At 39.0% G+C, this 25,616-nt stretch overlaps 1 protein-coding gene across 1 annotated transcript in view; it reads right to left on the reverse strand.

The window, feature by feature from the left end:
- The window catches only part of LOC150078076 (uncharacterized), a 511,382-nt gene that overhangs the window by 138,747 nt on the left and 347,019 nt on the right, over positions 1-25,616 (reverse strand). The window lies entirely within an intron of this gene.

Raw genomic sequence — 25,616 nt, forward strand, 5'->3', positions numbered from 1 at the left:
CTATCAGTTTCTTGTCAAATATAGAATGGTTAAATTCGACTTAGTTGCTTTCTCAGTTATAAATTCCCTTTGCCATTATTTTCCTAACTGAAGATAACAGTCGCTACGTAGAAGTAAGTTCACAAGTCCACGAAAATACGAGCTTCGCTCTCCCTGACAAATACTGGTCAGTGTGTCTGATGTTGACCGCGTGAGAAAAGTGTCCCACCCTAGTTCAAGCTCGGTGTGAGGCGAAAGTTCATGCGATAAGGAGCATATACCCTGGTGGACGATGAGCGAAAGGGGGTTGTTTTGTGGTGGCTTTTGGTAGAAGCAGTCGGTTAGTTAGTCTGTATGAGAGAGAGTGAAAAAATACAGTAAGTTTTTGGAAACGGGAATTACGTTACAGAATGACTGTACAGGGAGAAGCTTGAAGAACAGCGCAAGAAGATACAGAATGAGCGAGCGAAGATAGCAGAACCTGAAGGAAGGCTGCGAAAGCACGGAATCCCCTCACCGAGTTCCGCCCCCCGTAGAATGAGTCATCCGTATTTAGGTAAGTTATCCCAACAGCTATACATAAACCTTACTCCTCAATAATATAATTAATTATGTTAGCATTGATAAATTGTAGAATACCCTAATTGCTGCTATCTTAAATAGCTTACTACATAGTATTTCAGTCTATCATAATTTACTATTGGTAACATGATGTGTCACAGGGTAAAACCTATTTTATGTGTGCTATCCTAAATAGCGCGACATTTTAGTAATAACTCCCATTACTTCTTTTGACACTGAATGTAACCAGTATGATTTATTATGATGGTATTGTTAAGTATAGAATATCCTAATGCTGCTATCTTAAATAGCGCACCATTTATATTGTCGTCTATCGCAATTAACGATAGATAAAATAGTGTACAATAAGTTAAAACACATCTTATGCAGAATTTTTAGTATTGACCCCATCATGTTTGTACAACCACTATGTCATATGCTAGTCCTTGCCTGAGATGAAGTATCCAAACGAAGAACACCTATGTGAAGAACCCATTAATTTCCAAAACATCAATAAATGCTAAGAACTCTTAAATACTTCCATAAAGTCAGTTTATATTATTGTAACCAAATGATTTAGGATTTGCTTGTCACTGCCGCTAGGGCAGTAGTTTTCATACATGTATCAATTCTATAGTGGAGTATATTAAACTATATTTTGTTTTAAACATATGCCTCAGGCCTATCCTCTATTCACACGAATGAGTAAGCAAAGAATTATATAATAGAACTGATACCGCGGGTACTCGAATTTCTACCTATAATTGGAAAGAGTTTGAGTATTTTCACAACGCCTGATCGAAGCTGCAGTTCCTATTCCCTTGAATAGTTTACCGAGGGCCGAGATCATTGTCCTAATATGAAAAACCACTAGACAATCACATGAGTATACTGGGGTTATCATTGAACAAATGATTAAGGAAGGAAAACGTCCCGCCATACAGATGTGTTGTCCAGAGAAGTCCGAACGAAAGTAAGTAATTAATAAGCAAGCAAGAAGCATAATAAATAAAAACACCCAGTATAACACTGGTGCCGTGACCAGGATTAAATATTTTGCGGGATGAAAAACTGTCTACACAGAAGAAGAAGTCACAAAGAGAAAGAATCTAAAGGGATTACTGATAAGTAGTAAGATTGTTGATTTCGTGCACTAAGAGAATAGGTAGGAGGCATTACTCCTTTGCAACAACACAGGACATCTACACTAATTAATAAATTATTGCTATTTTTATAATTAGATTTAATAAACAAATGACTACATGCTATAACACACTCTTGTTTTAAATAAGTGATTACTAACATCATAATTTTGTTTCAGCAACAGGTAAGTCACATTATTTTGGAAGACAGGGGCCCAAAATTAGCAATTAAATTTCCCAATTCCTAGTAATTTAAAAAAAAAAAAAAATGGAGGATCAAATTCCTCAAACAACAGGAATATCATCCCCCCTACCTCAAACACAACAGCCACCACCCACCCCAGAACCAGACAGACCGCATTCAGCGAATATCGCAGGATTTTTAAGTCTTGTGCCATTATTCTTTGGCAAAAATGATGAAGGCCCTTCAGTCCAATTGTTTTTCGAAACTTTGGAGAGTGTTGGAGAATTAGCACTCTGGGGACACAGAGAACTTTTGGCAGTCTCGAAATCTAAACTTCGCGCTTCGGCAGCCGACTTTTTAGCCCAATCCTTTGAATTACGCGGGGAAAAGAATTACAACATATTTAAGAATGCTTTTTTAGCTCAGTTCGAAAAAACGGAACCAATTATCACTTCCCTCCAGCAGTTCGCCAGTGCTGTGCAAGAACCTTCGGAAACCATTGCGAGTTATAGCGCGCGGGTGAGGAATTTGGCAAGGGCAGCTTTCAAAATTCAGGGAGAGACACCTGAAGTATTAAACATTTTAGACCAGGCAATGCTGGCCCAATTCCTTAGGGGCATATCGGGAAAAATTAGAAAAATGGTGCTCACACACAATCCTTTAACTTTTTCACAGGCAATTGAGATTTCGAAAAGAGAGGAAATTAATGACCAACTTACTCACACAAAAACTGTCCCTGTACATGTTATTAATAGTCCTGTAAGGGCCGAGAATGAACGGGAGCGACAGGAAAATAATCCCAAACACATTCTTGAACCCATTCAAGATCAAATACGCGACTTACAACAATCGTTAAGTTCATTATCAGTAAATCACGCAACAATCAACAATTTAGAGACACAGATAGCCGCCCTGAGTCAGCAGATGCAAACTATGAAGGTGGGCAAATTTTCCCCTCCCCACGGTCAAGCAGCATTAGGCGCTACCTACCTCCACTCAGACAGCGCAGTAGATCCGCTAACCGACGCTAACGTGACCTTCAGACCAGAGGTCGTTGACCGCCCGGAAAGACGCATAATCTTGCCATACTACGGCCGGCAGCAGGCAGCCAGAAATATGGTAAACAATCGCGAACGAAGGGAAAGACGCATTTTTGACGACCGTCCGAGCTTCCATCAACCCACTCAACCTTTCCGCAGTCGCCCGTGCACAAATTACGAAACGGACATGTACACTGCATCCCCAAAAATTAGGACGCCCTATGCTAATAATCAATATTGTAATTTTAATGAAAATCGAGATCAAGCTGCCAATAGAATGTATTATGCTGATCATAATAGGAGTAATATAGACTCTTATTCTAGGATAAGGAGAGGAACATATAGGAATGAGCATATTCAGGGGCAAATTCGGCCAAAAACATTTCAGGGCAGACAAAATAATTATACAAATACTGGAAGCTACAGGCGAGATAGAGATAGAAATTTATGACTAAAAAGGGGTTCTAAACTTAATAGGAAGGATTCGCGATGTAATAAAACCCTTTTGCCAACCCCTAACTTTAGTAAAGTTAGTAAGCCAGAAGTCAGAGACATCAGAACACAACATGGCATTTACATTCTGGAGGATAATACTAAACTACCTGTGGTATTGGGTTCTGTACAAAACATTAAAACTAGATTTCTTTTAGACACAGGTGCTGGCGTTTCTTTAATGAGTGCAGATTTATTTAATAAAATTAAAAATGATACATCGTTAGATTTCAGACCTCCAGAATTAACTGTAACCGGAGTTTCGGGAAATATTGTGCCAATACACACTACAGTAACTGCTAATATTAAATTAGATAAGGCAACTTTTAGGGAGAAAATTCTGGTTACTTCAAAAAATTTTAGTGGCAAATATGATATCATCCTCGGCTTGAACATATTAAGGAAGTTTTCATTCAGCCTAGACTTAGGTAAAGGGATCATACGATCAGTTCCATTAGGGATTTGCCTGAGGGAAGAGGATATTCGGCAACAATTGGTGAATTCCACACCCACAGTTGCTAAGCTTACATGTAAACATGTGCTCCCAGCAAGCACAGAACAGGTGGTAACAGTATCTTGTGACCAGCTTGCTGCTCCTCCCAAACAACTAGTATTAGCAGGGCCAAATTCAAACTTAAGCTGGGATGATTTAGCAGTGAAATATTCAGTAGACCAGGTAGACGAAAGTGGGAAAATATCTGTGCTCGTCGCCAATTTAACAGCGGAACCGCTGCATCTTCCAAAAGGCATGGGTATTGCGTGTCTGGAGAACCTGAATCCTCAATCAATTAACCCTAAGAGCCAGGAAAGAGGCAAAAGGGAAGTTTCTCCAGTAACCATAGAGGACTTTAAGCTTGATCACCTGACTGCCGATCAAAGACACCAATTATCAGACCTGTTACGCAAATACTGGGATGTGTTTGCCAAATCACCAGCCCAACTAGGCAACTCAAAAGTTATCCAACACAGAATTAAATTGACAGACAACATTCCTGTTAGACAGAATGCTTATAGAACCCCCTTTTTACTAAAGGATGAGATTCGCAACCAGGTCCAAGAACTTCTAGATTCAAACATTATTGAACCCAGCTGCTCTCCGTATGCCGCGCCCATCGTCCTGGTGAAGAAGCGAGGTGGGGGATACAGGTTATGTATTGATTTTAGGAAACTTAACGCCAAGACGATCTCCGACGCATACCCGATCCCTTCCATGAGTGAGATACTTGAACTTCTGGGAGGCGCGCGCTACTTCAGCTCTTTGGACCTCGAAGCCGGATTCCACCAGATTGAAGTGCACCCCGCGGACCGCCACAAGACAGCTTTTACTACAGGGGAATCGCTGCTACAATACCGGCGCATGCCTTTTGGGTTAAAAAACGCGCCATCTAGTTTTGTGAGAGCAATGGGGCTTGTCTTGGATAATTTACAACGAGATTCCATTTTCGCTTACTTAGATGACATAATCATAGTGTCGAAATCTTGGTCCTCACACCTTTCGAAGCTTGAGAAAGTTTTCCAGCGCCTGAGAAAGTACGATCTGAAGCTGAAACCAAAGAAGTGCGAGTTCCTAAAAGAGCAAATAAAATACTTAGGTCATCTCATTGATAAGGACGGTGTCCGTCCCGATCCAGTGAACGTGAAGGCCGTTTGAGAGTGTCGAGAGCCAAGAACAATGAAGCAAGTGCGATCGTTTCTTGGGATGACAGGATTTTACAGAAAGTTTGTCCCAGAGTACGCAGAGATAGTCAGGCCGCTAACCCAACTTACAAAAAAGAACACCCCCTTTTTATGGAACAGTGCCGCCCAAGAGGCATTCGACAAGCTGAAGGTCGCTTTGACCACACCACCCCTATTGATTTACCCTGACTTTTCTAAACCATTTTTTGTGTCCTCTGACGCATCTAATTATGCAATCTCAGCTGTGCTAGAGCAACAAGTTGACGAAAATCAAAGACAGCCAATCGCTTACGCCTCCAGACTACTAAAGAAAGCAGAGACTATGTATAGTACCACAGAGAAGGAAGCTTTGGCAATAGTCTTTGCGGTATCACAGTTCAGACCATTCTTAATAGCCTCCAGTTTCACACTAATAACAGACCACCAACCATTAAGCTATCTTCTTCACTTAAAGAATCCATCCCCCAGATTAGCTCGCTGGAGTATGCTTCTACAAGAATACAATTTCAAAATCATATACAGGCCGGGTCGACTTCACTCAAATGCCGATTTCCTTTCAAGGCCAGTGTTAGAGGAAGAGGAAAGACAAAAGGGGCTTAAGAAATCCAAAACTGCTGAATTAGTTGCTCCTATAGCAGCAAATCCCACCATAGAGTCACTGATCATGCCGCAACAACAAACCAGAACTTTGATTAGGAATCTCCAAAGAGAGGACCCTAATTTGCAGGAGTTAATTGAGCAATTAGAAGGAACACTACAGGCAACAAGCAAAGTCCCAGATTCCTTCTATCTGAGTGAGGACAGGATACTGTATCACTACACTTTACCTGACCATGGAGCTACTCGCTCAGAGCCCTGTGAACAGTTAGTAGTTCCAACCAGCTTGAAAGCAGAAGTGTTGAAGTCCTGTCACGACAGTTTTCTCAGCGGGGGCCACCTGGCCCTACACAAGACGTTAGAGAAGGTTAGAAAACACTTTTTCTGGCTAGGCCTTTTTGGCGACGTCAAGAATTATGTGGAGACTTGTCCATCGTGTTTGGAGCGTAGAGGGTATAACCCTAAGGCAAAAGCAGCCCTGATGAGAGTTCCTAATGAGAACTCACCTTGGGTCCGAGTGTCCTTGGACATTTTGGGACCCCTTCCAATGACTTTGAAAGGGCACAAATATTTACTGATGGCAATAGACAATTTTACCCGTTACGCAGAAGTAAGCCAGCTTTATACCCAGAAGGCTGAGGAAGTGGCCACAGCTTTCATAAACAATGTGATCTCGAGACATGGGATTCCTAAATACATCCTAACAGATCAGGGCACTAACTTCATGTCATCACTGTTACGACAGGTGTGTAAAAAGCTAGATATTCATCAGCTTCATACGAGTTCCTTCCACCCCCAAGCCAATGCAAAGGTCGAACGTCTAAACCGCACCTTGGCAAACATCCTGTCTCATGTAGTGAACGAGTCTCAAACGGACTGGGATGTCATGGCCCCACTAGCAATCGCTGCGTACCACGCGGCAACTCATAGTTCCACACAGGAATCGCCAAACTTTTTAATGTATGGCAGAGATTTGGTGTTGCCATCTGACTTATGGCATTCCAAAGAGAGACATTCATATGCGTCTTTGGAAAACTATGCAGAACTATTGTGTGCACGCCTTCGCAGATCCTATGAAATCGTCTCCCAACACTTGGAAGAGGCAGTGCAGAGGCAAGAGGATCGTAGAGCATCCGTTGCAGTAGACAAAAACATCCGTGTAGGAAGCCTTGTTTATCTTTTTACCCCTAAGATAAAACCGGGCACTACAAAGAAATTGGCTCGTTTGAGCACAGGTCCCTACCGTGTGATCAGTCAGCCATCATTAGTGAATTATGAAATACAGCACCTGTATAACCTTAAAGATAAACAAATTGTGCACGTGGACAGATTGACAAAGGTTATTGACAGGAAAGTGTTTCCCGAATTGAGAGTAGAGGAATCAGGGGAATCAGAGGATAGCAATTCACCAGACCAAACAAGCACTACATCAGTGCCCAAAGAGACATGGATCTTTGATGAACCTTTAGTGGAGGATTGTGATCTTATCCCACCTATAATTCCCCGTCCAACTATGTCCAGGCCGACCAGCTTACCCGTATCAATCCCGTTGTCATCCCTCCCACCAAGAAATCAGGAGGGCCAACCAAGGACAGATCAGTTAGTAAGACCAGAAGGAGCTGTGCAAGCACCTACTCAGACCCACGGATATAATTTACGTAGTCGCGACCGAGTAACTCATGCCCCACCAAAGGAAATTGTGGTGTCCCAGTCACAAACTGAGGAATTAGTACCAGAGACAGCTTCAGTGGAAAGAGCAGATACAGTGGTTGATACTTCCAGCAATGTAGCTGAAGCAGAAAGAGGTGTCACCCCAGATCAGAGTAACAACACTCAAGCAAACACAAGCCAAAGCGAGCCACCAGATAGGATAGAAAGAGCAGTTCAGTGGATATTGGGTCCACATCTTGCTGAGAGATACCTTCGACCAAGCGATGGCAGTAGTTCTGATCTGGCAGGTATTCTGAGAGATGCCTGGAGAGACTAAAGTGAGGATAGTGATGTGTATCGATTTCAAGGAGAAACAAGCCATAATTACAGTTACTAGCAAAGTGAATGCTTTGGCAAGACAGTTGTGTACACCGAACGACCAGTTTCAGAACCAGCACCAGTAAAATTTAAAAAATAATAATAATAATAAGATTGGTGACAGAAAGTGGAAGCGGGAAAAAGGATTGAGAAGTATAAATGGCACAGGTGAAAACACAGAAGAGAGAAGATACAAAAAGAAAGGGGGAAGGGATATACACATGTATACACATCCCCTGCATAATAATGCATGAGATGAAAGGAGCAAAGAATACTGAGACCTATAGGAGCAGATCTGAAGAGCAAGCATGAGTCTTTTTTTTGAGGAGAGTATAAGGAATGATTGGGAATGTAATTTGCATTTCTGCTTAAACTGTGGTAGGACTATTGAGAAAAGGTTTCTTTTTAATTTACATACCACTTTACCAGTACAAAAAAAAAATTTATGACATCAGGAGATCAAGATTTTAGATAAGTAGATCATCTTCATGTACTAATGTGGAAAAAAACACTTGAGTTATTTCAAGAGAAAGAGAGAGGGGATAAGCGAAGTTATGATAAGAAAAGGATCAAAGTACATAACTGACCACAGAGGTGAAGAAATTGATCAGTTTTGTTGGATTCTGGCAGTGTGTTTTATCAGCAGCCAGATAAATGGATGGCAAATTGAATGACATGGCACAAGTAGGAAAATAGAATTAATTTATCTTTATAAATCTCACGCAGAAGCACGAACCACTCCAATGAACCTTGAAAAAAAAAACCAGAGATTTTGTATCCGAATTCTATTCAAATATGACCATTGAGCTAATACTATTAAAGCAAACACCTTTCTCCACCAAATATATCTAGACTTTATGAAATTATGCGGTATAAAAATGGAGAGAGGAAGGATACAGGTGGCTGAGGGAATGTCCGGAAATCCCCTAGTCACTTTTGTTTTCCCTCTCTCTCATTGCACATCGAAATCCAAAAGTCAAGAGAGAGGATCCTAAAAAAAAAAAAAAAGGGAGAACAAGAGGGAGATAATATTTGGTTTCTTTTGGAGAGAGGATAGGGCAATTGGCCTGGGGACGGCTGGTTCCTCCCAGTCACTAGTTGTTTTTATCACTTTCCAGAGAAAAAAAAATTTAAGTGAATAGGAGGTAACTTCTGAACTTCAAGATCTAGACTTGGGATCCATCTTCTTGTACTACATATATATAAATAACATATATTAAAAAAAAAAAAAAAAAAAACTTTACTGTGGAAAGAAATCCTCAAAACAATATTAATCAGAATTCTAATTCCGTCAATAATTTCTTTTTGAATAAAGTTTACCTACTAATGAGAACTTCATCATGTATGACAGTAGGGAGTAAGTGATAGTGCATTAATGTAAGAAGGTCAATATAGAACAATAGAACAAAACATATAGGTAATATTGACTATAAAAAAAAAAAAAAAAAAAAAACAGAAACAAGATTGCTGAAGTAGTGTACTCATGTTTGTGCCTTCAAAAATCCAGACTGCTGATAAACAAAACATTGTGCTAATTAGGAGAATCAAGGGCTATTTTAAAATAAGAGAATGATTTCTAAAGTTTTTGTTTTCTGATGGGGATATTAGTTTTTTTTCCATGCATGGCATGTTTGATTTTGCAAATGAATTGAGTAATTCGTCTTCGGAGAGGTATGCGAGGAAATCAAGAAAGTGACATTTGAGGTTGTGAGTGAGAGCAGGAAGCATGAATGAAAGGTAAATGTGGAGTATGTATGGTACCAAATACTCCCTCACCCGGGATTCGAAAGTATAAGGAGGAAAAGATGTGTAAGTGGGGCAAATCTTTAGTATGGAAGAGAGGATGGATGGAATGCATAAACAGAAGTATTTTCTTCACTAACTAGTCGTGTTTATCCGTCCTTGTTTAGTCACGATGGTGGTGTTTCACAAGTCTATACGATGCCTCATCGCTAGAATGCTGACCTTCCTCCTAGCACCTTTACGTTGGATACAGAGGGCGACCCCCACAGAAATGGAGATCCCAGCGCCTAATCAACCCATAAGTCCTTGTCAGGAGTCCTCCGGAGCTGAGCTGATTCTAACCCCACAGCAGCTTGCCCAGCGAGAGCAGAAACAAAAGGAAGTAAGGCGGACTCAACCCATGAGGAGGAAACTTAAGGCAGCCCTGGAAATGCGTTTTCCCTGCCACTATGAGAACCATGGCACGAGAAGTTTCCTAAATTGGAAAGGTGAGGTGCAGGTTTCAAAACATAGACTTGGGATGGTGAATCGCTTTGTCTGCCCAACCTGGTGCACACCTGCCCTTCCCCGGTCACCAACGACACACCCCCCTTGGATCACTTCCTCCTTTCTCGAAGTGGATCGTCATTGATTTTCTATTTGCCAGTAACCAAGAAAGTGCACTCAAAGTAGAGGAGATTGCCCTAGTAAGTTGGGACCATCAGTATATTGCATCAACCCCAAAGGCAGGAGCGTTTGCATCTCGGCATTTCGGATCATGGTTAAGCATCCTTACGAAGCCATACCAAACGATCATAGCTATAGGAGAAAGAAAGGCACGAAGCCTGGAAAAAGTCCTTCCCTTCCGGACTGTGGTGGATGCTAAAGTCTTCTCCTGTCCCGATCCAGAATTCTTGCCTGATGCAAGAAACAATCCCTTTCATTGTCCCTGGAACCACCCGGCGGACCACTGTGCAGTCCGCACAGTGAACCTTTGCACCCAGTGGCTGGAATTCATCGGTCTAGTGAAGGCAAGAAAAGCTCTTCCTGAGAACTGAATAGTGAAAGTGGTTTACCACAAGGCCATGTGTTAACAGCCGAGAAAGACAAGGCCAAACGTGGAGACAGAAGAGATTGTAATTCCATTCATTTCTGTGTAAGGAGATTGCTAAGGTCTACAATATTCAAAAGAAAAATTATATATATATATTTTATAGACCTAACTTTAATATTTTTATCAGCTTTACATATATGATATTTCTTTTATGTATGTTGCAGTGTTCCATTTTAGTTATTAGTTCATGTCTATGTTATTGTGATGTTTAGTTACATGTATACAATTATAATGTACTTGCTTAATTAACTTCAGATGCTTTGTGTCCATGACCTAAGGACAGTTACTAATTGTGTGATTGTTTATGTTTTATGTCGTGCCTGTGAGCCAAGTAAGGACTATGAACAAAAGCAGTGCCCAGAACATTCCTTGGAGGGATAAGCTCCTTTTGTGTGTCTCCAGCCTGCTGAAGAATAACCTCACCGAATCATGGACTACAGAAGAACTTTTCTTTTACTGCCTGACAACATCAGCCTGGAAGTCCAGATCTGTTTTCTGTTGTGCTTCAAAATGCTCACTTATTTAAACCAGGGAAACTGTTAACTGAAGCACGGACTTTAGTGGTGAGGAAAAAAAAAAAAAAAAAAAAAAAAACAAACAATTTCTCAACAGATGGGTGCAGACAATGGCCTCCATGTGGAGAGCGAACAGCATTGAGAAGTGTGAATACATTAAGTCCACACAGTGAACTAAGTGCTATACGCTTTGTTTTGTTTGTCTTGTATTTTATTTGATTATATCCATATAATATGTTAGTAATTAAGTTTCTTTTACATACTGTAAGAGGAGAAATGTTTATGTTGTCCCCCCCTGACAAAAGTCAAAGCCCCAGTAGGGACGTTGAGAATTTCAGTCTTAGTTGTGTACCCCGACTGAAATCCTCAGCGGTAGTGGCGAGGAGTGTAAAATGCCCACATTTTTCATATTAATTTACAGATATTTCCCATGCATTTCCCCCCCCCTTTGCTGTGCCCCTTCTTGCTAAAGAGTTGTTTTGACCGTTTCAGCAGAAAATATAAATGCCAATCGTACATGAGTAACCGCTATCAGTTTCTTGTCAAATATAGAATGGTTAAATTCGACTTAGTTGCTTTCTCAGTTATAAATTCCCTTTGCCATTATTTTCCTAACTGAAGATAACAGTCGCTACGTAGAAGTAAGTTCACAAGTCCACGAAAATACGAGCTTCGCTCTCCCTGACAAATACTGGTCAGTGTGTCTGATGTTGACCGCGTGAGAAAAGTGTCCCACCCTAGTTCAAGCTCGGTGTGAGGCGAAAGTTCATGCGATAAGGAGCATATACCCTGGTGGACGATGAGCGAAAGGGGGTTGTTTTGTGGTGGCTTTTGGTAGAAGCAGTCGGTTAGTTAGTCTGTATGAGAGAGAGTGAAAAAATACAGTAAGTTTTTGGAAACGGGAATTACGTTACAGAATGACTGTACAGGGAGAAGCTTGAAGAACAGCGCAAGAAGATACAGAATGAGCGAGCGAAGATAGCAGAACCTGAAGGAAGGCTGCGAAAGCACGGAATCCCCTCACCGAGTTCCGCCCCCCGTAGAATGAGTCATCCGTATTTAGGTAAGTTATCCCAACAGCTATACATAAACCTTACTCCTCAATAATATAATTAATTATGTTAGCATTGATAAATTGTAGAATACCCTAATTGCTGCTATCTTAAATAGCTTACTACATAGTATTTCAGTCTATCATAATTTACTATTGGTAACATGATGTGTCACAGGGTAAAACCTATTTTATGTGTGCTATCCTAAATAGCGCGACATTTTAGTAATAACTCCCATTACTTCTTTTGACACTGAATGTAACCAGTATGATTTATTATGATGGTATTGTTAAGTATAGAATATCCTAATGCTGCTATCTTAAATAGCGCACCATTTATATTGTCGTCTATCGCAATTAACGATAGATAAAATAGTGTACAATAAGTTAAAACACATCTTATGCAGAATTTTTAGTATTGACCCCATCATGTTTGTACAACCACTATGTCATATGCTAGTCCTTGCCTGAGATGAAGTATCCAAACGAAGAACACCTATGTGAAGAACCCATTAATTTCCAAAACATCAATAAATGCTAAGAACTCTTAAATACTTCCATAAAGTCAGTTTATATTATTGTAACCAAATGATTTAGGATTTGCTTGTCACTGCCGCTAGGGCAGTAGTTTTCATACATGTATCAATTCTATAGTGGAGTATATTAAACTATATTTTGTTTTAAACATATGCCTCAGGCCTATCCTCTATTCACACGAATGAGTAAGCAAAGAATTATATAATAGAACTGATACCGCGGGTACTCGAATTTCTACCTATAATTGGAAAGAGTTTGAGTATTTTCACAACGCCTGATCGAAGCTGCAGTTCCTATTCCCTTGAATAGTTTACCGAGGGCCGAGATCATTGTCCTAATATGAAAAACCACTAGACAATCACATGAGTATACTGGGGTTATCATTGAACAAATGATTAAGGAAGGAAAACGTCCCGCCATACAGATGTGTTGTCCAGAGAAGTCCGAACGAAAGTAAGTAATTAATAAGCAAGCAAGAAGCATAATAAATAAAAACACCCAGTATAACAAAACCCTATACAAAAAAAAAATGCTCTCTTCCATCTGGCAGATAAAAATGGAGTACCCGACGCAAAAGACAAGGCACAAAAGACAATAACCTCAAATCTGAATACGATTTTCATTAACTTCAATGATTTGGAGCAACAATGTATACGAATGACCATCAGGATATGGCAATATCAACCTTATTTCTTTGTTCCATGAATATGGCAGGGGAAAATTAGATCTTGCGTACTAAAATCGTGCATTAAAATCCGAACAGGTGGCTGCTGTTGACAATTTTCATAAACAACAACGGATACCTGTATTCGTTAGTTTCTCAATAAACACAGAGAGAGTCACGACGAAAACCAGCAATTCGCACAGCTGCCTACATGATTCTCACGCAGCAGACAGCCGTTGCACGGGGCTAGGTTTCACAAGCGAGAAACAGTCACGACATCGTGAGATATATCCCCAATGATAGGCTGCCCATATAATTCTCGCATAGCTAGCAGAAGTTATAACAAGCCTTTCTTTACAAAGGAAAAAAAATAGTTTGTAGGACAACCACAACCATATGCAACTAATGTCGTCTTAAAAATACTAGTCTGTCATTTTCATGTCACACATAACCGCCATTTTCTTCCTCATCCATTACATAATGGATTAAGATAAATGAAAAGGCAGGATATTAAAAGAGCCATGACAGAGTTCATCCTCCAACCTTAGAATAAACACCTTTGGTGTTAATTCTAACGTTGGAGTATGAACTCACTGATCGACTCTCTCGTTGGATAACTATAATAAAAATATTCACATCGACAAATACACAGATCCATGGATTTAATGAACGTAAAGTATAATAAAACAAGATAAAAAAAAACTAAAAATAAAACTATACAGAGCTGTAGTTTCCAAAAACAATATTTTCTTTATATGGTGCAAGGAAGTCTGAGAAAGAGAAGAATGATCATGTCATCGCTGATATAAATACTGTACTAAGTTACGATGAGTATAGGTTCAAGTTATGCTGTTGATAAAGAAAACGGTATTTTTTGAAAGCTACGCTGCAAGATTTTTTTTATAAACTATTTTAATTTCGTCGCCTTAGTCGTGTATTGTTTCGTTGTATTTTAATATTATACAGTGTGTATATTTCTATTTTATATTTATTTTAGTTATATTCATGAAATCTATCATTCTGTATATTGGTTGGTGTATAAAAATTTTATTATGAATAAAAAAGTTTCCTGCCCCTTAAAGCCCGTTTTATGGAAAACCTATGCGATGAATTATAACAATTCAAAAGTAAAATTTCAGTTCCATTTCCTTACTTACGCTGACACACACGACAAAAAAAAAAAAAAAAATGGAGTATATTAAAAAGATAATAATAATAAACATGAAAGGAATATAAAGGCAGTTCTCGCTTTACGAGTTCCCCCCCGCCACAAAGTATCAATTATCAACAAAATCGAAAATATGAACATTAATTGCAAAAAATGAATGTTAAACATTCACAATACCGCATTCCAAACCACGTGCGTAGCTATACAATACAGTGTACCCCGCTTTACGATATAAGTTCCAGAGATACCATCATATCGTTAAAATATCGCAATGTGAACCCAATAACACATTGTTTTTTGGTAATTTCAAGATCTCGGAAGTTGAAATTTTCGCTGTATAACTAAGTATTTTATCTCTCTAAAATGCCATTTTTAATTCCATATAAAAGGTCGTGAGCGTGGCTTGTAAATTGTATTAGTTACCAATTCAAATCATTAAAATGCATCGTTATCATATGTTCCGTTATCAGAATCAATTCTAAACGCCTTTGTGATATTTTTCTAAAGCACATTTCTGGAGGTCAAAACCATAAAAACAATTTGCATTTCCGATTTATTGGGCTTTTCTGTTACTGCACTCAATTATAAACGGGTAGTAAACTCGATCTTCTTGCATTTGCGAAAATACCGATAGCTGGAATTGTGTGGGTTTTTACGTTATTATGGTGAAATGTGTTTCCCCTTTACTGAAATTTTCAATCGTATAAAAAACAAATAAATTTTCAGAATCTTCTCTTCATTCTTTTTTTTTTTTAAGCTTCGTAAACTTGTTACTCCACGCGAATCGTGTTAGTTGCAATTTGTGTGTGCCATTAAAAAATGCTTCTGCATGCAATCGTGAAATTTATAAAGAAAAGAGATTATCTTGGAAACAAACGCCTCTTGAAACATTTCTGAAGAAGACGACTCCTTGTGCAACAAACCAACGAGTGCCGAGCCAATAATAAGTGATCAACAAGTGTGCATTTAGTCGATGATGATGAAGAATAAACATTCCATAACATTTGTAAGTCGTATATAATTCCTCTATTATTATAATTTGCTTGATTTTACAGACTACTTTTTCATTTCTTTGGAAAAATCAATCATTGTTTAAACATAAACTAATTAGCTAACTAATTTCATTGTTGAGAACGTAACCCCTATTTTTAGCCTTATGTCTACTGGGGAAAAAATTCTCGCTTTACGAGACCGCGCTAGGAACGAATTAACTCGTAAAGTCGAGAACTACCTGTATATACCAGGCAGGTAAAACGCAAAAGCTTTTACTGGGAACCCCACGTATCCTAAAAAGAAATTTGGATGAAAAAGAGATTTAAGGTTTGAAGGATGTTTTATTGAAATATTTCTGTTAACAGCAAAGTGTGGATTTCTATACTGAATACAGTTTGTAGTATTTTTTGACAACAGCAATGTATGTATAAATAGATGACATTTTGATACTAACTTTCATTCATTTTTTCCTTTGGGAAATACATTATCTGCCTGCAGCTGAACTGCTAACATCATGAGAGGATCGTTCAGCTTCATGTTGTGAATCTTAGATTCTTTCCCAATGGATTGTGGGAATGGGTTTTACTGATTGTCTTTTAATTCAGGGGATAGCCATTTGTCGACCAAGTTTAACCTTTAACCAATACGATTCAGTCTCTCAAACCGCAAGATATTTAAATTTACTGCTTGTGACAGTATTAGTTTTACTTTACTCATGAGCATTTTAATTTTAATAGCTAAGTACGCGTGCTTTGAGTGACCGGGTTTCAAGCCTGTGACTACTAAATACGGTGCTGTTTCTTGTATTCTCTCTCTCTCTTGTAAACCCCTCTGATCGTGTGGTCTTCCCAGAGTATAAACATTTTTATTTTATTTATACGCACATGCGAAACTTATCTTTTAACCGGAGAAATTTAGAGTGCAGATTTACTTAGGTAGTTTACTGGCATGAAAGACAAACTGAGATATTTAGACTGAAATGGTCCCAATAACTAAGTAAAACTGGGTTTCGCAGTGATCAGTAATGTGGTGCAGTTACGCTACTCCTATGATCAAGTGACAGTCTTCCCTAAACCTAAAATCACGGCCAGTAGATGGATTTCAACATAGAATTCTGAAATGTAGCCAATTGTTTATTAAGTTATTGGGATTACTTGAGTATAATTATATCAGCTTGCCCTTTCGCAAACTAATTAAATATTTCACGAAGGTATCTTTTATTAAAATTTTCCTACTTAATTGTATGTTCAAGTTCAATTAATCATTTTGCCATGAATCTAGGCTAAAATGTAATATCTGGCAAAAGTTCTAAAATAATCCACTATAAAGATTATATGAAGTACTATAACCAAAGTAGTCGATGCGCTAATATCCCCTAAAACAACTAACCAACCAAATCCTCCCTTCCAGGCTAAATATCATTGCCCTTCATTGTAAAAAATTATTATTATTATTAGCCATATGGTGCAAGGAAGCCTGAGGCTTATGCTGCACCAGCCAAAAAAAAAAAAAAAATTCTGAGTGAGTTTCCCTGAGAGAGAGAGAGAGAGAGAGAGAGAGAGAGAGAGAGAGAGAGAGAGAGAGAGAAATCACTAAGAAAGAGAAGAATGATGATATCTAGCTCAGGACCCTGGGTGTGTGCCAAACCCCTACTTTTCGACTCTTTAATTAAATAAAAAATCTCCCTACACTTGGTCTTGGTCTCACTGTCGATATACGCCATTTTTGTACAATATCAAATATTAAAATAAACTACTACAGTATTTCGCAACTCATTGACGATTCTTGTTTAATGATTAAACGATCACGTGTCAGTTATGTGATAAACAACCACCAAGGATGACAGTGCACTGGTGGGAAATACTGGTTAGAGAAACTGCAAGGACAGACGGCAGTGGCGAATACTGGTCTGGTAATTGCGGAAGGGTCTCAATTCTCGCCCGAAATTTTTTATTTTCCTGACTTTTGATTAAAATAGAAAACCTTGTATTGTAATCAAATATTAGGAAAATACAGGAAGTCATAATAGCATGAAATCACTTGTAAAGCAAGAGGAAGCACCTCAAGTTTCAAGTAGGTGTGCGGCATGAGCTCTCAAGTTATTACTCCTCCCTAGCCCCACACACACGATCCCAATGAGTCTAATTCTTCCTACATGTGCTACGGCGTGTCTCGCTCACCTTTGTCATCGTATCTGCGAAGCACACCGCACCTCAGAGAAGGTGTTATGTATCGGAGAGATATACTCGTACACCCGATTCCTCACAAATCCCCAGAGATTAAAATCTAAACGTGTCAGATCTGTGGAATGTAGGAGACTATGGAGTAAGCCCGCACGACCCGAAGAACACTGGACAGCACTGCTTCGAGATGACATTGTATGGAAATGAGATTATTATATATATGTTTATCGAAATTAGCAGTAATATTAATGAAGTTTACTGTGATGACTGACTCTACACCCATAACATGTATACTATGGGTTTAATATGCAATTAGGGGAAAAAAAAAAAACGTTATTTACAAAAACAACATTAACCTGTAAAAGTAGTAGTTTTTTTTTCTCTCAGCAGTATAAGGTTCTGATTGATACACAGTACCATGGCGCCAACTGGATTATGATCAGTCACTAGAGTAAAAGAATTCTTTATCCACATTGCATGGTGATCTAGCTGTGCGAAGGCCTTTATGGTGAGAAATGTTCACTGATTATTCGTCTTTTGTAGGCTCTGGCATCAACAAGCTTCCTGTAATCGGCTAATTGCAGTCCCGATTAAAGAGGAGTTTAGAAGTTCCTCCAGTCTATGCCAGGACTCGTTACGGAGGACACCATCGTTCTGTTCCTGGTATTGAGTACTTGTGCAACATTTCCAGGTGTACCACTCCAAATGCAGCGCATTAAAAAAAAGAAAAAAAAAAAAGGATCATATACGTCGATCAGCAACTCGATGCACAAGAGACCGACTTTTGGACTGTAAAGTCGGTACTCCACTGCGTCTCTGTTCCGTGGCCAAAATTCTGACATTTACATTTTGTTTGTTCACCTTACCACTCGAGTGAAGCCCATATTAATCACTAAACACAGTTCGTTCCAGGAAGCTCTCCTCCTCCATACGAGCTAACTTGTCGCTACAGAAGTTCGATCACCATCGCTTGTCACTAACATTCATCGTCTGTAGTAACTGCACTTTGTGTGACATCCCTTGTAGTCGCTGACCCTTCAACAACAGCTGTAATTATCCTGGCATGTCCCGTCCTCTTTATTGTAGCGATTAATTCTGTTCGAATGCATTCCATACTGACTTTCAGTATTATTGGTCTGCGGTCCCTCAACTGGATGATTGTCCACATACAAAGGGTACTAGGAACGTTTTGCAATATGACGCAACAATGAATCACAGGAAGCTGCTTGTTGCTGCGTGTTGAGACATGTTCATACGTGCATAGTAGCCACCGCGCCAAGTCGATGGGCTCAGTTATTCATTAGTAGTGAGAGTGTAAAGTGCTTGCGATGGCATCGTGGTCACGAAATGAGATAAGGACAGTTTTGCGGTATAATTTCGTGCGTGGTTTAACCATAGACCAGTGCTTAGAAGAAATGACTCTTGCACTAGATGATGATTGTCCACATCGTACAACGATATTCAGGTGGTATAGAGAATTCCAAAGGGGAAATTTCACTCTGGAGGATTCGGAGAGGCCGGGAAGGCCACGAACGTCAGTTACGGAGGAAAACGTTACTGCTGTGAGGAAAATGCTTGACGAAAACAGGCGAGTGACCTACCAACAGATAGAGGATACTTTGGGCCTAAATGCACCAGCAATTCGTTCGATTCTGCAAGATCATTTGCACGTGAAGAAACTTTGTTCTCTCTGGGTGCCGCATCAACTGACTGAAGAGCAGATGACACGACGTGTGACTTGGTGCCGGGAGATGTTAAAAAAGTTTGATAAGGGACAATCTCGGTATGTGAACAACATCGTGACAGGTGACGAGACTTGGCTGTACTATTACGATCTGCCAACCAAGGCTCAAAACAAAGTTTGGGTCTTTGATGATGACGACACACCCGTAATTGTCAGAAAATCCCGATCTGTAAAGAAGAAAATGATAGCTGTATTTTTCAAATCGAGTGGAATTGTGGAACGTGTCGTTTTGGACACGCAGAAGACAGTCACAGCTAAGTGGTATACTGAACAATGCCTGCCTAAAGTCATTGGATCTATGAAGAACCTGCGGCCAAAGTCAAGAATGGACACCTGGTACCTCCATCACGATAATGCTCCAGTTCACCGCGCCAAAGCCTGCACCGAATATTTGACCACGACAGGACTGAAACTTCTGGAGCACCCTCCCTGCAGTCCAGACCTTGCTCCCTGCGACTCTGCACTGTTCCCGCATGTGAAAATGAAGCTAAAAGGGAGGCGGTTTTCCAGTGATGAGCACCTTCTACGGGCTTGGGACAACGAGTGTGCTTTACTCCCTAGTGAAACTTGGCAGAACTGGTTTAAAGATTGGTTTCGGAGGATGGAGAGGTGTATTGAATGTAGAGGAAATTACTTTGAAAAAATTAAATAAACAAAGCTGTATTGCAAAACTTTCCTAGTACCCTTTGTACATTGTTTCCATGAATTTCATATATCATTGGTACACAGTATCTCTGCTGGACGGTTCGGTGTTTTGTTCAAAATTTTTGGATAACAGTAGTTGTAGACTTCGTTTCATGAAACCAAATCGAAGTGAACTTGCTGAAGACAAGTAAAATGCACTATCTTGCTTGGAGTTCACTACCATTTCAGGACAATATTTAAAAGACAGTTACTCCTCCGAAACTTGAAGCGTTTCCTGATCCCCTGTAAGTGATTTCATGCCATTTTGACTCATATTTTCACAGTATTTGATTAAAGTTGTCAACAAGGTTTTGATCCAATCTATATTTTAACCAAATTAAAATGTAAAAAATATATATTGTGCGTCATACAGGTATAGATATAAACACTATACACCGTTTGCCACCTGGACATATTACTTTCTTCTAATGTCGTTGCCACAATTTTGAAATTGCATCGACATTTAATATTAAGGTTCCAGCGACCACAGCTTGCAACTAAACTGCCAGTGTCTTGCCAACGGACATGCATCCAGGCCTGGCATTAAGCACGCAAAACTGGTGTTGTTCACAGGGCTCACGAAATCAAATTAATGCCTTGTATGAAATTATTATTATTTACAAAAATGTTTATGGTCACATTTGTTTACTGTCGCTAAAACATCATATTAAATTCCTTGTTCATCAGCTGGTATACGAATAAAATCAAAATAGGTGGAGGGGGAAGAGGAAGGAGTTCCTAAAAATAGTTGCGCCAGGCTTCGAAAGGTATCATGCTAATCCTGCATCCACTATTCTAAATCTTACAAACACTCTTCTACAAAAGAGTAAACTTAACCAGATAAGCGCTGTATTTAAAAAAAAAAAAAAAAAAAAAAAAAGACGACTAGTGCAGCTGCGATCGAACTTCTATAGTCCTTCCACGTGCTTTGCACGTTCCAGAACATTATTATTATTATTAGCCATACGGTGCAAGGAAGCCTGAGGCTTATGCTGCACCAGCCAAAAAAAAAAAAAAAATTCCGGCGTTAGTCTGTGTGTGTGTGTGTGTGTGTGTGTGTGTGTGTGAGAGAGAGAGAGAGAGAGAGAGAACTGATCATATCCAGCCTCATGATCCTGGGTTTGCCATTCTAGCGTCATGCTCGGATTTATCTTGTTAAATTTAATTGCACTCATTTTTATTAAAAATTCACTAAATTTATTATTTTTATCTCAATGAATTTTTTCCATCTTAACATTAAAAAATTAATCATTACAGCATGTAAGTAATTAAAATGCGACGCCACTAAGGCAGGCCAAATACGTTTGTATACTGGTGCGTTAAGCTTATCGTGGATCTAGCTAAATAAAACCTGGAGCTCTAGAATGTTTGAGTGTAGTATTATAATGCATTTGGTTTGAGTATACCAAATGCTCACTATCCGCTCTCACAAAGCAGACTAGCGTGCATGTCAAAATGCAACCAATTTTGAAAGCCTGCGCTGTTATCTAATACAATGTAAAATTAGCATTTCAAATTACATAATAAAAAATTAAGTTTTTATTTTAAGGTTTTTTTTTTTTTTTTTTTTTGTGTGTGTGTGTGTTGAATTTTACATTGGGGATTTTACTCAGGGATTTTACACTGACAACTAGGTTTCGTTATCAGATTGCACAAATGCAATCTCAAAAACATAACACACAATGTTTACATTGCGCTATTTCATTATTTATTTATTATTATTTTATTTCATTATTTTTAAAATTCTTTCCTGACCATCCACTAGTCTTCCTGACCTTACTACCTATCCGGAGCAGGATCTATTGAAGAGGAATAAAGAGCTTTGGCAGACAGCAGTATCAGAAAACATATACAGTTCGCAGGACTGCCTGGGGATATGGGAAAAAAAGGGGTCAATAACATAAGCGTGCACCGGATGCGCCTTTGTCAGCTGATTTCTCAGCTGTCGGTCCGAATGGTTCCCCGACTTACCGTCAAAGTGACCTTATCGCTAGACGCTGTACCTCGAAAGTCTGAAGGCCATGCGCTATGCTATTAATGACAACGGAAGATGGAGGGGGAATGAATTACATAACGTATTCCTGTTTAGAGAGCACAGCCACTAGAACGAATATTCATAATAATTATAACGTTCAAGTAACATAAATAAGGTCAGCGGATTTGAAGCTACTGCCAGAAGACAAAAATATTTTAGGCCAACAGACAATGCACAATACTGAAACTGATTATAAAGCAGCACATACTAATTTCACATGCAGGTCAAAATGAGCATCCTGCAGCAGCAGAACCTGGCCACTAATCCTGCTGAGAGATTATTGCACTGCGCTTATAGTTCTAATTGTCATCCTACATTTATGAATGAAAGCTCATTTTAATATAATTAGTTTAGTTATATATAAAGAACTATTTCATATAATCTTTCAGACCGGATAATAATAATAATAGTTTCGTATTTAATAATGGCTGATATAATTAGAGTATGTACAACCCAAGCAACTTTTCTCTTTCTGGGAAACGCACCAGACGCGTTAAAATGTGTTTCTTTTTTAAAACGGGGATGACATTTGCAAGGCTGTTGGAAAAGTGTCAAGTAAGTAATCGAAACTGCAGTAAAATCAAACGTAGAAAACATCTCTTTCGTTGAGAGTAATATCGCATAAGAAAAATTCATAAGGTACACTAGGGGCACGTTCATTCCATGTACACACTTCCTAAGTACCTGAAACCTAATTTAATTACAACACGAGAGGCTGAACTGAAAATTAACAAACGAAACTCGACGAAGACATAACAGAAGAAACGATCGCGGTGGATCGAGAGTGTGCGTAGTTGAAGCATCAGCTACCTTTTTTTTTTTCCAACCGTTTGCGTAGGGAAGCTGAAACCTGGCCAAGGCCAGCGAGAGAAAGAAAGCCAAGAATTTCCCGACTAAAGGCCATATTAACAGCTGAAGTTTTCTTCTCGACGGCATGGTGCCTTCACGAGAGCCAGATGAGGAAACCTCTGTATAGCTCGCCTGATCGTTGTTCCCATATTTTTGAAGTACCTAATGAAGAATGGCATTCTGATTTTGAATTTGAGTGCCGTCCAAGAAATGCACTCTATATACTGTATTATAATCATATAACTCAGAAGACCAAGGTCGAGGAGAGCTACAAGATTTAGTATAAGATAAAACCAACTTTCTTTATCATTCGTCCTATCAGGATTAGCAACGGTTACATGCTTATTTCATGTGACGATTTTAATCCTCATTCTCCGGAGACGGCCATGCTTTCAAAAGCCTATGGTAAAAAACAACATTATGGAATGAAAGCATTAACTGAACAAAGAAGTGTAGTTTCTCAAACTATTTTGTTGTGCACCAAATAAATCAGAGTAAAATTTAAAGAATCAGCTATTGGCATAGTTAGAAAGTGTTTTACTCGTGAGATTTATATATTCATACTTATCAAAGACAAATTCCTTTCTTGCATATAAACTTCCTTAAAAGTTCTCGTTATATTTCAATTGTCGTTTCAGGCAGAAAAGAAGAGAAAAATGCTATTTCATAAACTAAAAATGAAATGTTATTAAAGTAGACCTACCTCTCAACACGCAAATATTAACCGTTTGAAAATCAAGACGGGAGGTTCGGTTTGATGGTGGGAGGATCGGAAAAGTTTCTCAGAAATCAGATATTTGGCCGAGCAGTATTTTTTAATTTTACTTTTAGATGTATGGGTACTTTTAGACACATAGGTATCGGGGTGATAGAAAACTTTTTTGTTCTTCAACCACGTTGTCCAAAGGTTTTATGAACTGTAACTCATAAAACCATTCAAGAATAGTCTGATTTTTGGTTTTTCTATTAAACGTTTTGCTTTCACGAAGTTCTCACAAAATTCAGTATTATGGTAAATAAATAAACTTTGAAATTCTGGCACAAAAGCGAAACATCTAATTTTTCGAACCCCAATCATTTTAAGCTACGAAATTTTATATCTATTAGTTTTGACTTATAAAGGTTTCTCTGGGTTTCTCTACACGACTACTTGCATATTTTAAAGAACCTTCCTATAAAGTGGTTCATGTCGCCACATTAAACATATTTTTAAAATTTTTATTATTTTTTTTTATTTAATCCATCACTATTACAGATATGTAGTTTGATTTGTTGCTTAATTTTTGCACAGCAGTATAGCAGAGGTCGTCTGGAAGAGGCGTAAATAGGAATGCTGTCTGTCATGAACAAATTTACAGCTTTTTTCCCCCCCCCTTAAAATCAGAATACATGTCCAATTCCCCTCCCTACCCATGTTATGTAATTAAAATTTGTAGGTCGAGGACGGGTTTCAATCTGTTTGTATCAAACACAGAGGCGTTTAGCAAAAAAATAATGATAACCTACGAAGTTCAAAACATGGATAACTATGTCAAGATCACAAACCTGTCTGACATTACTTGTTACTGAAAATTAAATCGTTCTGACATTCGAAGAGAATATTTATTACGCACCGTACGCACACTAAGGTTAGGGCAATAACAACAAATCAAAACCTGAAATCTTCGCTGAAAATTTCGTATCTACTAGGAATTCACAGGACTGATGGGCGAAGAAAGTGTGGTCACAAAAGATGGCGACTGACCATTCAATGGCCAATCAGCTCTCACCGCAATCTCTAAAGCCAATTTCTATTATAACTAAACGGCCATTGTAATCCTTTTTAGAAAATAAATAAAGAAATGTGTCTGTGTTATTTTTTAATTTTGCTGCTAAGTTATAGGACTACTGTTTGCTGTCGGATACAAATATACTATGGGAAATATTCAAGGGATTTATCCCCAAACCCACTAGAGTATTCGTAGCATAGTCTTTGGGTTGGGGGCGCCTCCGGTGGTTTTCCACAGCTTCGCCGTAGCTTTACTATCAGATGTGCAGTAAAACAGTACTCTGTGAAAGCCAGAAGTGTGAGTAGTGTGTTGTTTTATGAAGTGTTGGGTTGTGTTGTCATCTGGCTTTTCACCACGGGGCCCCTGATGGGACTCCACGTTGTCTACCACTAACCTCTGGGAGGTAGCCAGGCAGTCCCAAAATCTCTGGCTGGTCTCTGCCAGGGTCGCCTGAGCTTCCTGACAGAGACCACAAAAAAAAAAAAAAAAAAAAAGAAAGATAGAGAGAGTAAGAAAATTAGGATATAGTTTAGAGGAAGAAAAGGGGTAAGATAGGATTAACCTTGAGGACGACGTAACAGTGGTCAAGCTCTGTAAAAGAAAGATGTCAAAATGAATGACAGGTGAGGCTAAGAGTTTAACTGAACAAAAGGCACAAGCATTGGCCAGTTACAGACAATCACGTGATTCCTCTTTTTATAAGCATTAAAGAATATGTAACAAATCGCTGACGGAGTAAGGTAGGCGAAAGCTGATTACGTGTTGCAACACACAAATATTCAAACTCACACGGGATAAAACAGGCTAGTTGGTTGCAGGGTTTAAGCGCATCAGCAACCTTACTGCGCCATATATATGTCTGTAAACTGCGTGTTCTGTAGTCGATCT

This window comes from Mastigoproctus giganteus, chromosome 11 (genome assembly GCF_048544385.1).
Source record: "Mastigoproctus giganteus isolate SK-2022 chromosome 11, ASM4854438v1, whole genome shotgun sequence".
NCBI classification, from domain to species: Eukaryota; Metazoa; Arthropoda; class Arachnida; order Uropygi; family Thelyphonidae; genus Mastigoproctus; species Mastigoproctus giganteus.